Source organism: Cervus canadensis, chromosome 3 (assembly GCF_019320065.1).
Source record: "Cervus canadensis isolate Bull #8, Minnesota chromosome 3, ASM1932006v1, whole genome shotgun sequence".
NCBI classification, from domain to species: Eukaryota; Metazoa; Chordata; class Mammalia; order Artiodactyla; family Cervidae; genus Cervus; species Cervus canadensis.
Window position 1 is genome coordinate 48,964,891 of NC_057388.1, and position 17,081 is coordinate 48,981,971.

The following is a 17,081-nucleotide window of genomic DNA, read 5'->3' on the forward strand; positions in this document are numbered from 1 at the left end:
GTATTGCTGAATACAGTGCATTTGGAACTCAGCACATCAAATCCCCTTGTGTGAACTGAATTTGAAGAATTACTTCTGAAAGAAAAAGACTATTTTTTAAAACAAAATTTAAAAAAAAAAAAAAAAAACAGCAGAATCGATCTGCATTGGAAAAATACTCTGGAGCCAAAACTCAATAGTCTAATAATTAAATTAAAATTTTACCTACAGGGCTTCCCCGGTGGCTCAGACAGTACAGAATCTGTCCATGATGCGGGAGACCCAGGTTCGATCCCTGGTTGGGAAGATCTCCTCGTGAAGGGAATGGCTACCCACTCTAATATTCTTGCCTGGAAAATCCCATGGACAAAGGAGCCTAGAGGGTTACAGTCCATGGGGTCACAAAAAGTCAGACCGGACTGAGCACCTAACACACTGCTGCATATGGATGGCAGTGCTATCACATCGTCGAGTGTTACGTGGTTGAATCTCTTGCAATCTGTGCCCCTTCTCTCCTAGAGGTGGTTCTGCTCGCTCATTCCCTTATTTTTTTACTTTCTTTTTTATTTTTATTTTTTTTTAGTTTTTTACTTTCTTTCACAATTTTATCGATCTTCAATTAATTCCAGAATGATAGCTTAAACATTCTTCTTATTGGGTTTTCTATATTTCTCGACCTCCTCCATTCACCAAAACAGACTTGACTCTGAGTGCTGGGATTTTTCTCGAATTGTTGCTGAACAACTGTTTATCAAAGTGAATAGTAAATGTTATAGAAAACGTTAATCCTTAAGGAAATCCATTATATCAATTACCAGGAAAAGGAAGAGCTTACAGCGCAATAATGTTTTGTACAAATTTGTTTACCTCAAACTTAAAATTCCAGATTTCAAGATGTTTCATCCAAAGAAAAAGGTCATTCCCATCATGCTAGAGTGGACTTAGGCAGTGGCTGGACATCTTGCATTAAGACTTCTTTCCTTATCCTTCCTTGTCCTCTGGTCACATTTACATGTCCAGTGGGATTAGTAAGACATTTTGCAATAGTTATCACAATTGATTCGTTTTTTTTTTTTTTCAGGTGGCAGGGATAGGAGGCCAAAAGGAAGGTGAAATTAACATGGTTTTACTGGAATAGCTTAGGTTACAGATTCACTTGTAAAATGATAGTTATCTATGAAGAACTGTCTCTAAGATTTAAGCTAAACGAAAACCCATCTAGATTCATCTAGATATGTTGTATTTAATGTGGAATTTAAAAGAGTGCAATTCATTTGTCTATTTGTTTACAAATATTTACTGAGCACCTCCCCCATGATTTGGATTTGCTCAAAGTTATTATTTTTTAATTGAAATGTATTTGACTTACAGTGTCGTGTTGGTTTCAGGGGTACAGCACAGTGACTCAAATACTTTTTCAGATTTTTTTCCCTTATAGGTTATTGCAGAATATTGAGTATAGCTCCCTGTGCTATACAGTAGATCCTTGTGGGTTATCTATTTCATGTATAGTAGTGTGTATATGTTAAGCCCCTTCTCCTAATTTATCCTTCCCCCACCCCTTCCTCTTTGGTAACCAAAAATTTGTTCTCTATGGAAGGTCTGTTTCTGTTTTATATTTATTTCAGTTCATTTGTGTCTTTTTATTTCAGATTACACATGTAAGTGATATCATATATTTGTCTTTATCTGACATAGTATGATAATTTTTAGGTCCTCCATGTTGCTGCAAATGACACTATTTCATTCTTTTTTAAGGCTGAATAATACTCCATTATATATATATATATCTCTCACACATCACATCTTTTTAGTATATATGTTATATATTTAATAAATATAATATAAATATATATATATATAAAGTATACATATTATATATCTCTCATCTTTTTAATCCATACGTCTGTCAGTGGATATTTAGGTTGCTTCCATGTCTTGGTTATTGTAAATAGTTCTGCAATGAAGGTTCTTATTTTGATGAAATTCTTGTCCATTTTACCATTTTAATACATAACATTTTTTGAGAGGAGCTATAAAAGTGATTTTGTTTATCCTTTTAGTAAATGCTTAGATGTTAGCTATTGGTGTTCTCAAGAAGTTTAAACCAGAGTGATTACCACAGCAAATAGCATCCTGTTTTCCTCTAACTGGGAGATCTACCAGGAAAGAGATACCACAGCAAATAGTATCCTGTTTCCTCTAGCTGGGACTTCTACCGGGAAAGAGAGGAGGTGGGTAGGGGCTAAATGGCTGAGCACACTCTTGGATCTCCCAAGCGACAGAGTTACTTTCCAATAAATTCTCTTTAATTTTTAAAAATAGCCCTATAACCCAAGGAACTAAAACTTTTTATAATGAATCCCATATCAGTACATTTATTTTCTGTTATCAAAGGCGACATGACAAGAGGGCTGATTTTCCAATGGTTGTGGATACATTTGAAGAGTAACAACTTGATAACGGATTAGTATTTATGGGTAGCATAGTTTATAATCATTTTGTTTTTCACCTTCCTCAGAATAGTGTCTAAGAAAGAAGGTTATTTTTCTAGTTCCTTGAAAATTGTATGTGAATACTTTTATAAATAAAAATATATATATTTTTCTCTTTAGTTTTTTCATTTTTTCCAGATCACTTTATGTGTCTTTTTTCCCCCTCTGTATAGCTTACATACAGCTTTAGATAGGGTTTGTTCAAATGACCTTTGTGCAAATTGGTATTTAATGAAAATAATGACTTCTTGATTTCACTATTATCACTTAATAATATTTAAAGCAGTTGGGTTAGGCAAGGCTTCTCAACCTTGACACTATTTATATTTTGGACCAGATTATTCTTTGTTGTGGAGGGCTGTCCTGTACACTGCAGATTATTTATCAGCGTCCTTGGCCTCTACCCACTAGATGCCAATGGTACTTCCCAGTCATGCCAAATGTCCTCTGGGGACAAAATCACCTTTTACTCTCCTTTATGGGCTGAGAACCATTGTATAAGATATTGCTGAAACAGTTCATGTGAATGGGAAAATTTCATTTTCATTTTCTGTTCATTTACAAACTCATGCTTAAATCTCAGAATTGTAATACCAATTTTTCAGAAACTCCAGGGATTTTTAAAATTAAGCTTAAGGACATATATTTACCCTGTACAATTTTCAGAACTCATTATCAATAATTAAATTACAGATTTTCAGTATAGTATTGGCATTATTTGAAAGATGTACATATACCTCATTAAAAGAACAAAAAGAAGCAACTGCTAGGCCCTGTATACCTTGTAGCCTTCTACACTTTCCTTACAAAAGCCAGGACTGTTTGAATGATTATAGCTGGGAAAATGAGAATTGGAGACTTCTTGATTCCATCTTAAGACTAAAATTTAGTAATTTTTTACGTTCTTCAGCAAATGAATAACTTTTGCAAGTTTTAGGTGACCTTAACTAAAAGTCCATGGATTTGTTAGTGGAAGAGCTAGGTGGTTGTTTACCGAGTTCTTTAAGCATCCCTTCCTAGATTTGCTTGCTGGCAGCAAGGCAAAGTTTGAGAAATTTGCAAAGACCTGCAATGTTTTTCACTAGCCATTCTCTTTGTGCATAGTGGGATTTGCACAAACTTCCTTGCATAACTTCCTGCCCCACTCCATCTTTATTCATGTATCTTTTCATCTTCTCCCCTCTCCATCCCTACCCTCCAATCATCCTTTCCCCAATACATAGGACAGCCTCGCAACAAAAAAGTTTAAAGAAATAGATTTTAAAAATGTCTGTTATTAAAATTATTCAGTAATCAACTTTTGTGGACTGAAACCAGAAAGTTGCATAGCATTTAATGAAAGCTTGTTCATTTTTTTCCCTACCTATCACTTGTTTCTTTGTTCACATTTTGGGTAAAATTAGTCTTGTACCAGTGAACTGGGAAATTTTTAGTTTAATATTAAGACACAGTATCTTGTTTGTAATTGATGCCAACTTAATTTTCTGTCTGTTTCAAATAGTACCTCCTCTGGCCCGGAACCTCTTTTCATACACAAGAATTTCCAGAATTAACTTTTGTTTGAGAATACTTAAGTTATTAGAAATAAATGAAGAAGAAGGTATACCCTTGAAAAGTCTGTATTCATGATTAGAGCTGATAGGATAGGTCATTCCATTCTCATTAAAAACAATGCATGACAATTTATTTTAGATTTATTTTATCCTGTTTTCCATAAGTAAAGGATGTTCCTGTTTAAACTTTTGAGTATCCCATTGATTTCTGAAATACCATATTGTATAAATATGACATTTCCCAGGACTTTTATATTTTATCTTTCCAGAACATGAAATAGGCACTAAGTGTTGGTGAACACTAACTTTCAAATTAAACTCTTATTAAGTACAATTTCCCCTACATTCAAGTGGAACATATTTCTGCAAAGCTGCAGAGTTAAATGTTTATCAAATACCAACTGAAATGTGCGTGATAAAACTACTAGCTACAAAAGATATAGAGGTTGTTTTCTTAATTTAGGGTTTCATTTTGGACAAAAAATATTATAGCTCAATTTAAAGCCTTTGTTTTCTCTAATAAATCTTTTTTTGAGAATGTTATTCTACTTTCTTTTAGAGTAAATGCCAATTTTTAAAAATAGCACAGTTAATTTACAATGGTCAAGAGAAAAAAGTATGGGAAGTTTTTTGTTTGCTTGTTTTGTCTGTTAGTTTTTGCTTTTAATAAATTTTAATCTTATTGTATATTTCCATTAGAAAAATAAAGACAAAAATACAGAATTCCTTCCACCTGGTTCTTATAAATTACTGTTTTGGTGTCTGTTAGGTGACCTTTAATGCCTGAGAGAGTCATCTGGGACTCAAGAGCAAAGGGAATCTAACTGCATGGAGCAGATGAAAGACTGGGAGGTTGCCAAGGGGGCTGGGCAGAAGAATTTTTAGATTATATTTTCCTATCAATAAATATCTTGAAAGAATTTTGTTTCCAGAAGGTTTACTAAAAGGATATCTATTTTTGTTCTGTGATTACATGAAACTGTAAGGCAGATTTCTGTACTACATAAGGACATGAAATAAGTCAATTTAGGTGTCTGTATCTGTTCTTTTTGGGCCACTGAAGGCTGAAGGTCAGCTAGGCCCTTACTGCCTGCCAACTGCTTATTAACTTGTAAGTTCCTTATTTATAATAGTGAGAGGATTGAATCCAAAAGTAGATATTTAAGTTACTCTATTAAATACATTACCAACAGGGCTGTTGACATTCTTGTGTGTCTGAATAAGGTAATTTTTCTCTCATTAAATAATTATTAAATGTATTATTTCAAAAGCAACTTTAGTAAATGCTTGCATTTTCTTCAAAAAAAGACAGCAACCCTTTGAAACATCTGACCATTCTCATCATGCTAACCTCAAAAGAAAAAACAAACTTCATTGAAATCTGCACAGTTTCCTATAACATCTGTGTTTATGTCACCGTCTCACATTGGGATATGATGACAATTATTTACCAGATAGGTAGAGTGGCTATTTTCACTTTAATAATAGTAAATGAATATCAAATCCTGCTTGTCACTTACTATCAGTTTATATGTATTCATATAATTACACACTTTACTAATAAGTATGCTTTTTTCCTTTTTAAACTATATTATGGTCTTTGGACGCTCTTGGATAAACAAGCCACTGAAAATAAACTTTTATAGTAAAACACTGTGGTCCTGAAAAACTGCACACTACTTTATTTGGAAATAGTAGAATTTGCAGAATGTTGCTGTAAAGGGCATGCTACTCAAATTACTTGGTTCTAAAGACTCTTACTATGAAAGCAAAGTATTTTCTGAAGGAGTAGAGCACAAATAGCTAAATGTTTGAGCCAAAAAATAGAGTTATTATTTTAATATCTTGGAAAAGCCGATCCAATTTCACCATGTATGTATTGCAAGTCTTTTTCATTAAAAAGGTAGCATGATAGAATAAGCAAGAGGTTACAAACAATTGTTAGGCTTAAGTTAGGATGGATAGTTATCAGTGCTAGACTGTCCTTTAGAAAAAATGATTAAAATGCAGTTAAATTTTTAGGATGCTGATCATCTTATTGGTGTTAGACTGTCCTTTAGAAAAAAGATTAAAATGCAGTTAAATTTTTTTTAAGTGTAAGGAAATGTTTGGGGATATTAAAACCTACTTTAGAGCCCACATTCCTGCAATGTATCTTATTTTCTCTAAAATTTCTTTAATGTTTTCTTTTGGTTTGTTTTTTTCCTGCCATAGGTAGTGCCACTATGACAACTATTTCCCCTTTTCTCTCCCTTTCCCTTTTCTTTCTTCTCTCTTTCTTGCTTTCTTCCTTTCCAAATATTATTTTCCCCAGTCACAGTCTTACTCATTAACAATATCTCAGGGTTGAGAAGTATTTTAGAGGTTCTAGACTAATGATCACTCATAAACAAATCTTCATACATGACATGCAGTCTCTGCTGGAATATCTAGCAATGGTGAATTACTTTATAAGGCAACCTAAATTTGGCTGTTAGAAAATTCTTTATTATACATGCTGGGGTCATCTATCTACCTAAAATTCTCCTTCCCTCCCCTCCTTGTTCTTTTTCTATCTCTATATCATCTTCTGTCCTCTATAGCTAAAAGAAAGGATGAAATATCTGCCCTATGAATATTTGAAAATAGTTTCCAAACAAAAACCCCTGTCCCTACTGAATCTCTTTTCTAGTTGAACAGATTTCTATTTCCTTCAGTTATTCTTCATGTGTCACTGTTTTCAAATTCTTCTTGTAATTTTCTTATTCTCTGAACCTATTCCATATTTCAAAAACCATGCTTAAAGTATAACACTTGGCCTGGAGTCTGAAAAGTACAGAATAAAGCAAGAATACTATATTACCTTTGTCACAGTGATTTCTAGACTGTTTGATTTTTTTGACTGCTCTATCCTAGTGCTGATTCAGATTAATCCTATTGGATATTAAAATCTCTAAGTCTTTTGTATTCATTTGTATTTTTGTTGGGTCACACTGCTAGTATGAAGTAATTAATGGTTTGAGTCTAAGAGGATAAGTACATTATTCCTATTAAATTGTGTCATGCTTTGTTTTCTTCCTTTTGTTACTCTGTAATTTTGCTTTTATCTTTGTCGAGAGTCACTGATAGAATGTTGAGTAAAGCAGGGTTGAAAACCAAGTTCTGAGGCATTCCAATTTAATGGCTGTAAACAGAAACAATTTCCAAATTTTTAGCTCTAGCTGTGCCTGCTTCCAAGCTTAAAATTCATATATCCTTTTGACAACTTTGACATTTCACACCTTATGTATTAAACAAATTAGCCCTTAATGTCTACTGCCAACCCTCTAGACATTCTCGTTACCCAGAATTACGAATCAGCTTTATTTTCTCCATTTCTCTCATTGTTTCCTTCCCCATCAAGTCTATTAGTTCTATCTTCAAAACCAATGCTTTCATCTTCTTCCATTTTCACTTCCCTTCCCTGATCTAAGTTTATGTCTTACCTGAACCATCTCAATAGGTTCCATGTTTAATTTTGAATCCATTCTTCTCCCAGAAATTGCTTTTACCACACACAGCCAAAGGATCTTTTAATGTAGAACTACCATATGATCCAGCAATTCTACTGCAGGTTATTTATCTGAAGGAAGCAAAAAACACTAACTTGAAAAGGCATAAGCACCCCCATGTTCACTGCAGCATTATTTACAATAGCCATGACATGGAAAACAACCTAATAACCCATCAACGGATGAATGGATTTAAAAATCGTGGCAGATATATACAGTGGAATATTACTCACCCATAAAAGAAAAAAACCCTGCCATTGGCAAAACATGGGTGAAGTTTGAGGATATAACGTTAAGTGAAATAAATTACACAAAGACAAATACTGTATGATCTCACTTAAATGTGAAATCTAAAAAAAAGAAAGAGCACTCAGAGATAAAGAGAACATATTGGTGGTTGTGAAAGAAGATGGAGAGTGGATGAAATGAATAAATGGAGTTAAAAGCTACAAACACGCAGTAATAAATAAGTGCTGGAGATGTACAGTATGGCAACTACAGTCGATTTTATAAAGTGATTGTTCTAAAAAGGCTGAGTGCCGAAGAATTGATGCTTTTGAACTGTGGTGTTGGAGAAGACTCTTGAGAGTCCCTTGGACTGCAAGGAGATCCAACCAGTCCATCCTAAAGGAAATCAGTCCTGAACGTTCATTGCAAGGACTGATGCTGAAGCTGAAGCTCCAATACTTTGGCCACTTATGCGAAAATGCAAACTCATTAGAAAAGACCCTGATGCTGGGAAAGATTGAAGGCAGAAAGAGAAGGGGAAGACAAAGGATAAGATGATTGGATGGCATCATTGACTCAATGGACATGAATTTGAGCAAGCTCTGGGAGATGGTGAAGGACAGGGAGGCCTGGCATGCTACGGTCCATGGGTTGCAAAGGGTTGGACATGACTGAGTGACTGAACAATGACAAATACTCCCACCAGCAGTAAATGAGAGTAGTCTAGTTGCTCCACGTCCGTATCATGTGCTTCTACAACTTTGAATTTAAACAGCAAAAATAATATAAGAATTAGATAATTCAACAAGAATAGAAGAAAATATTAAGGTTGCAACAACAAAAGTAAAAGGTGACAGATCTTTGTGATTATTTTAAAATCAGGAGGTAGATGAAAAACAAGCCAAGAACTGATTTGTGACTGATGTTCTTTCAAAGGATGAATCGCTGGAAACCATATACTCATAGGAACACACAAGGATGAAAGTAATCAACCTAGTCCCTTTAGGGGATGCATTCTTATTCACTGTACTTGCTTTCTGTGAAGGGATAATATCAAGTGTTAGGGGAGATATACTGCTTTTACCAAACTGTCTTTTAAAATATCTTATTATGAGTGACCGAGTTATTTTTCTCTGAATATGTTGACACATTCAGTATCACATTTCTTCATTACATGTTAATGACTTCTGTATTTCTCGTCTTTGTTTTCTCTTCGGTTTAGTTGCTCACCTGGTTTTTATCTTCCTCAGACATATATATTCCCTTTTAGCTTAACTTCATACAACTTCAAAAAATATGTAAACCTGTAGCACATCACAAAGCTACAGTTCTGATGTCTAATGATGACAGTTGAGAAATACTGATCGAATTCTAATTGATGATTCTGACTAACATTCATGGTATAAAGACAGTGTTAGTATGTCAGGGGAGAAGGAAATGGCAATCCACTCCAGTATTCTTGCCTAGAGAATCCTGTGGATGGAGGAGCCTGGTGGGCTGCTGTCTATAGGGTCACACAGAGTCAGACATGACTGAAGCAACTTAGCATGCATGCATGCATTGGAGAAGGAAATGGGAACCCACTCCAGTGTTCTTGTCTGGAGAATCCCAGGGACAGAGGAACCTGGTGAGCTGCCGTCTATGGAGTCGCACAGAGTCGAACATGACTGAAGTGACTTAGCAGCAGCAGCAGCATGTCAGGTTCAAACCAAAATGTCCTCAAGAGTACATTTTCAAGGAGGGCACTGTTGATTATATCAAGACAACCAACACAGACAGAGATTGTCATAGGAAAATTGGGACCTATTACCATCCAAACTTGGTAGTCTTCAGATCATCTTACCTTCAAAGTTCCTGGACTATAGACAGTGGACACTGTATTTTGGTTGCTTTAAAGGGATGAGAGTTGTTCAGGAGTTCAAGGAAAGGAGAGTCACCGCTTCCCCCACCAAAGTATCATATAATTGAGAAAATGTGAGTTTAGAGTTTTAATTCCTGTTTCTAAATTCATTATCTGTGTAACTTTGTTACTCGATCTCTTTTATCCTTGGATTCTTTATTGAAAACGGATGATATAAGAATGAAACAAAATGCTAGAGAAATTGTTTAACTTTACTATTGCCAGAAAAGATACTCAGTACACATTACTCTTCTAAGAGGATCAATGCTTGCAAATAAGAAAGTAATCAAATGGAGAAGAGGTGACTTCATAGTGAATAAGGTCCAATTTTCTCACCAAGCTTATAATTCTTAATATTGTATGTATCTTTTATATTTTCTCCAAATACTTTCATATTTGCTTCTAAGAACTGTCCTGTGAGAAAGGCATGGCAATTTTTATTATACCATATTAGAGACAAAGAAACAGAGGCTCAGAGGAGTTCATAGTTTTGACAAAGTTGCCATGGTTATTAAATGTTAGGTTCAGGATGTAAGCTCAAGTCTCTTGCATTTTGGTCTAGGATTTTTTTTTTTTAATATGTCTGGCTTTTTCTGTCCTTTTTAGTTTCATGGATGGGTAATTAATTAGCTCTGTTAATTACTTGTTAATCTCCCAGACTTGAGATAAGACACTGATTTGAAAGGAAACTTTTAGTAAAATATTTAAGATGCGTTTGCTAGTATGATATGCTTTGCTTTATTTTAGACATAAGTGAGATGTTGATTATAGTTTTGGAAGCAGCTAAAGGATAAAAATTACTAACTTTTTATTATTTGCATACATATTACACATTTTATGGTTATTCTAAAATGATTGTTCAGTTCTACAGTTGCTTTTCTCTGAAAACTAGAAATACCTCAGATAGTTTTCCATCAACCTTCTCTTCAGTGAGAGGATTATGCTCTGGGAATGCTAATATTGAATCCAAAATATAATTAATAATTTCAATCTGTGATATAAAGCACATAAATTATTTCAAAGGTAAATGAAAAATAAATCATGGCTCAACTATTGTTTAGGATTATTCTCCACCTCTTACTTCAACTGATAGTATGAGAAAGCTGGAGTTAATCCTGAAACATTTACAGGTTAATAGTCAAGGCATTGCTAGTTATTCAACAACAAAGGGAAGAAGGGGAAACAGGTGGACAATGTTCCAGCTCAGTGGGAGTGGCTCATGCTTCTCCAAGGGGGGTGGGTTGACCCTGAGCACAGGGAGGGAAGGGCCACCCACATGGCTGCAGGTTCAACCCAAATAGTTCTAAAATGCCTCAGAAAACACTGCGCTAAAATAGTAGCAAGAAGTACATGTACTTTGTATGACTTGGGAGAATGGTCTAAATAGAAGATAGAAGCCACTGGAAAAAAACTTAGACATATTTTTAGGTTTCCTTTCTTAAATAACAGCTTTATTGAGCTATAATTCACATACCATACAATTTACAAATTTAAAGTGTACAATTCAATGGTTTTTGGTGTATACACAGCATTGTACAACTATCACCACAATCAATTTTCGAACATTTTCATAACCCCAAAAGATGCTCTTTATACTTTAGCTCTTATCCCCAATTCCTCCATCTTTCCAGCCCTATGCAAGTATGGTCTACTGTCTGTCTGTGTGTATTTGCCTATTCTGGGCATTTCATATAAAATAATTTATATAATGTGGTCTTCTGTCACTGGTTTATTTATCATAATATTTCCAAGGTTATCCATGTCGTATCATACATCAGTACTTCACTTCTTTTTATTGCTGAATAATATTCCTTTGTAGCAATATTATCTATTCATCAATTGATGGATATCTGGGTTGTTTTTCACTTTTTGGTTATAATGAATAATGCTACTATGAATATTTGGGTACAAGTTTGTATAGAAACGTGTTTTTATTTTTCTTGCATCTATACATAGGGGTGGAATTGCTGGGTCTTATTATAACTCTATGTTTGTTCTTTTGAGGAACTGCCAAACTTTTTCAAAGTGGCTGCACCATTTTACATTTTCACCAGCAGTATGTGAGTGTTCCAGTTTCTCTACATTCTTATCAACATTTGTTGTGTTTACCCTTTTTGAGTATAGTCAGCCTAGTGGATGGTAGGTGGTGTCTCACTACTTTTTAGTCTTCTTGGGCTGCTATAACAAAATACCTATAGACTGGATAACTTATAAATAACAAGCATTTATTTCTCATGTTTCTGGAGGCTGAGAAGTTCCGAATCATGGTGCTGGCAGATGGTGTTAATTGAGGGTTTTCTGGTTCATAGACAGCTGTCTTTTGCTTTGCTTTCACATGGTGGAAGGGGCTAAGGAGTTCTCTGGGGTCTTTCATACAAGCACTCCTGTTCATGAGCACTCCACCCTTATGACCTAAGTACATGTCAAAGCCTCACTTGATACCATCACATTGAACACTAGGATTTCAATATATGAATTTTCAGGGGACATAAACATCTAGACCATAGCACTCATTGATTTGCATTTTTCTGATAGCTAACTATAGATTTCATTTTTGTCCAGAAGGCTAGTCAGTATATGTGCCCTTCAGGGGCAGTAATGGACTTCTGAAATTCAAATTTGAATAATTTTATCCCTATATAGTCTCTCTACTGTGAGAGTTCTTTGTTCATTTCGTGTAATTCCCTTTCCATAATTTTGTCTTTCCGCTGAGCTTGTCATGTGGCAATTAAGTTATAGTGTATTTATTGTTGCTGCATTAAATTATATTTATGTCTGTGTTGTTAGAGTATATTGTCTTATTAATCATATCTTTCCTGGTTATTTTCTCCAGGAAGACTCCTACTCTCAGGATATTATCTATACTTTTTGTTTGAGACCTTTTCATGACTTAATACAAAGTTGAACATGTGGTTTGCACCCACTAAGTATTTGTTCATTGATTGCTCATTTTTGCTAGGCTAATTTCAATGAAGTCCTAAAGCTTTTAAAAAGGATATAAATGAACCAATGTCCACAAAATATAAATTTCATCAAGTATTGGGTAATTAGGACTTTGCCAAATTAATTTTTAAATTCATAGCTTAAGAGCTTGATGATTAAGTACAGCAGCATCCCTAAGATAAAAGGATTAGGCTGATCGCCTGTGGCGGTGAGGGTGTTGCACAGGAGCCCTGTGCTGCTGTTTCACAGAGTTCTGTGGGAAGTTTCCTCACCCCTCTCAGGTGTACAAATAGAACCATATCCATAGATTCTACTGGGGGGCATTTGGAGGCTTAATGAGGGGTATGTGAGCAAAAGTGGTTTTAAGGGAATCGGTTTTCCATTTGCACTCTAAAAAAAATCAATTTGCTTGATATGCACTCTAAAAAAAATCAATAACATCTGTTATTTTCCTTTCCCTCTTCCCTTTTCAAAGTTGCTCCTTTTCCATTTTATATCGAAGAAATGAAGACGGCTCATCCACCTTGAACTTACCATATTGCTCTGCTCAGTGCTGTAAAAGCCTCTGGGGTAGAGAGTGGGGAAGGGACACATTCAAAGTATTGGTTTTAACAAAGTCTTCTTCAATCAAGGAGCCATAAGCACTACCCCTAATTCATCTTATAAAGATAAATATTTCCAATACATTTTTCTTTTTGTGTTTAGTAATTCCTCACCAAAATTAGTGACATATTTATATTGTCTTGGTCAGTTATTTACTACTAATAGTTTTAATAGTAATTATTATTATTTTATACTACTGATGGTTATAACAATACCTCACTCCAGAAGGAAATTTATAATTCTTAGATGTTTATAATCACAGGCAATACAAACCAATTGCAATTTATAGATATGTTTATATAATAAAGAGGTATGCTAAAGTCATCAAAAGTATTTTTGAGCAGATAAAATATTACTTTAAAATCATATTCTGTAGATGTTGAAAGGGAAGCCCCATGAGATAATCATTTTGAGAGGAAAAAGGACCAAGACAAATTTTTTATAATTAAAGAAAAGCTTGTCATATATTTGCTCAATTATTAATAAAATAGATGATGGTATCAAACTGATAATACCTATATCCCATTGACTACTTTAAAACAGTAATGTTAATATTTATAATATTCTAGAAATTGCATTCTTGCAGCTATTTAAACTGTGGTAAAAAAATTTTGTGTGTCATCTGAGAAACTTACAAAGGGATGCAGTGTGCATCTTCAGCGGCTTCAGTCGTGTCCGACTCTGCGACCCCGTGGGCTGTGGTCCGCCAAGCTCCTCTGTCCACGGGATTCTCCATACAAGAATACTGGAGTGGGTTTCCGTGCCCTGCTGCAGGGGATCTTCACAACCCAGGAACGGAACCCATTACTCCTGCGTCTCCTGCATTGCAGACAGAGTCTTTATCCACTGAGCAACCTGGGAAACCCCAAGGGATGTATTTATTTTTCCTAAATTTTTCATGGGGTATTGAGAAAAAAAAAAAGAATAAAGTGAAGAATATTGCTATGGTTCAAGGTAGGGTAATTTCCTACTGCACAGACTTTGTTTTCATAACTTACTTTCCCTATTATATTAATTTTGGCCTCAATTTTATCTGAAAAATCTGCTGTTGGGGGAGGGGGAGGGAATAAACAGAGTAGCAACTGTCCAGTCTGAGCACATTCTGCTTCTGGAAGTCATCCCAGAAGATGCTCCTCAATGATACCACTGTGATGTGAACCAAGCCTGCCTTTAAGACCTTCTGAGAAGGGCCCTTGATCTTTTCCTCTCAAAATGATTTTCATAATTTCTTAGGGTCTTTTTGTCAAACTACTGGAAAAATTTTAAAATACTATCAAGTTAAAAGGAAACTCTCCTTATGTCTAAATTATAGTGGGCAAAATTTCAGAAAAGTGGTTACATTTAAATGTAAAAGTGTTGCAGGCTGGTGAGTATATTGCAATGTTTGATTTGGCAACTGAGGAGCAAAGCTTTAACTGAGGGTAGAATTTTCATCTTTTCAAACCAAATATGGTCAGTTTTAAACTCCTGACAACATCCATCCATTTATAGGTCTCTTAGTAGTTTGACTTGGATTTGTCACTCATACAATTCAGTCCTTCATGTGGCAAAATGGAGTTTTCCTGCCTTTGACTCTTTTTGTGGTTTCTACTTACCTTACTCCCTCTGGGGTCCAGGCTCATGAAAAATTAAGCTAATAGGAGGGGATCTTTGTTAAGATGGAGAAGGGAGACAGGGAATCTGTGTGTAGTTAGAAGTCCGGAAGGAAATGGGTAGGGTCATTAAGGAGAGCATAATGACAGATTACTTCCAAGGGTGCAAGGTGAGTAAAGATCTGCCAACAACCGTGCAGACCATTGCCAAACACAGGCCTGAAGGGCAGGAAGAAGGGCTGATGGCCAGAATCCAGAAGACACCTGACAGTAGGACCTGTGGAAGACAAATACAGTTTTTGGTGCGTTTTGAGTGAATAAAAGCCAGGTTAATTCTCCCACCTTTTGATCTACTGTAGATGCCGCCAACTGGCTAAACCCAGCTAGCAGGCAGAAGGTGGGACACACTAGGTACAGTCCAGAAAACTGATCTCTGGGACACAGAGCAGGTTGGGGAAGGATGGAGAGTATATTTGAAGGGCATTTGTTGAATATCCAGTGGATGAGAAGAACAGTACAGTAGAGCTGTAAGAGGTTGTCAGTGTAAGAGAAACCTGTGTTTCATAGCTAAACTGTTGCTAGGTTTCTAGAGGTACTGAGGGGTATTATGAAATTAATATTTATTTTCTCCCCAAAATTCATATGTTGAAGCACTGACCTCCAGTGTGATGCTATTAAGAGATGGGGCCTTTGGGAGGTAATTGAGTTTAGATGAGGCCATGAGGGTGGAAACCCGCATGATGGGATTAGTGATCTTTGAAGAAGAGAAACAGACACCAGAGTTTACTCTCTCATTTCAGTGAGGGTACAGTGAGAAGGCAGCCATCTGCACGCCAGGAAGAGGGCCCTCACCAAAAGAAAGCCTGACTGTACTAGAATCTTATTCTTTGACTTCCCAGCTTCCAGAACTATGAGAAAATAAATATTTGTTGTTTAAGGCACCCAGTCTATGGTAGCTTAGAAGACAAGGGGTTTAGAGGTTTTAACGCTAGTGTCCTTTACATAGCATGTGTACATTTCTTGTCTAAAAGCCAGGACCTGGAGGAAGTACAGGGGCAACAAAAACTTTTAAGGTAGACATGGCATGAACTAATAAGGGGATTGAAAGAGAAGGAGATGAACTGTTTTGTTTCATTCTATGGGGACTCTATTTTATCACTCAATAGTGTTAATAATACTTTCTTTTTTTGTAATGGTTTCTTCCCCTCCATCTTTCCAAACAGTAGAAGGAGAGCTAAGAAATTATATATGTATGTACATGTGTGCATGTGGGTATATATATGTGTGTTTCTAGATATTGATTATTAATTAATCTTACTGAACTTTAACTTAAAAGTAGATTTTATTTCAAAATGTTTAGAAACATTTTCTATATCTATTGTACTTCTAATTTTTATGCCATAGGGTCAAAGCTATACAGTTCAAAATTATACTTAACTTGTTTGATTTAGAACTTGTGTAATTCATTTAAACTTTTAACACTATTTATTCTATCATATGTACATTTACAAATAGATAAATTTTAAAAGAAATAAGTAAGGAAATATGATTTTGACATATGACTGAAGAAGGGTCAATGATAATATGATGAATTTATTTGTTCTTGAGTAAATATTTGTTCCTTTCTAACTTTTTCTTTACAAAAGATTGTTTAAGAGAAATTAAAGAAATGGAGTATTAAGAAGACTCTCCTACCATGAACATTGGCATATTCTCTCTCCATAGCAGGAAAGAGAAACAGAAGTTGTATTTGTATGAGGATGTATATTCCAGCCCTCTTGTACAGGAAAATGTGAATAATGGTGCCATTGAGGCAGGATACAGTTGAGAAGCAGGAGCAGCAACTGTTAGGACAGTTGGTGGAAGAGTTATTCTTCCACTCCGTTAAAAGCGGAGTATCTATTACAAATTTTGTTTATGAAAATAAATTGTGCATATTGAGTGAAATACCATTCTGATCTTATTTCAAACCAATAAAAATAACAGACTTATAACCTGGAAGTAGTGGGGACCTTAACTGTATATCTTAGAATCATAAAAGCAAAGAAATTGTTTACTTGGAATGTAGATTGCAAGGAGGAGAATCTGAGTATGATCAACTGACTAGAAACAGTTAGACATAATGAAGTATCACCACTGGAGTAGAAAGAGTAGAAACCTAAATAAATCAATGTTAATTGCACATTGAATTATGATACTAAGCAAGCATGTCTGCATTAAATGGAACAAAAAGGACAGAATTAAAGAAAAATGAAACA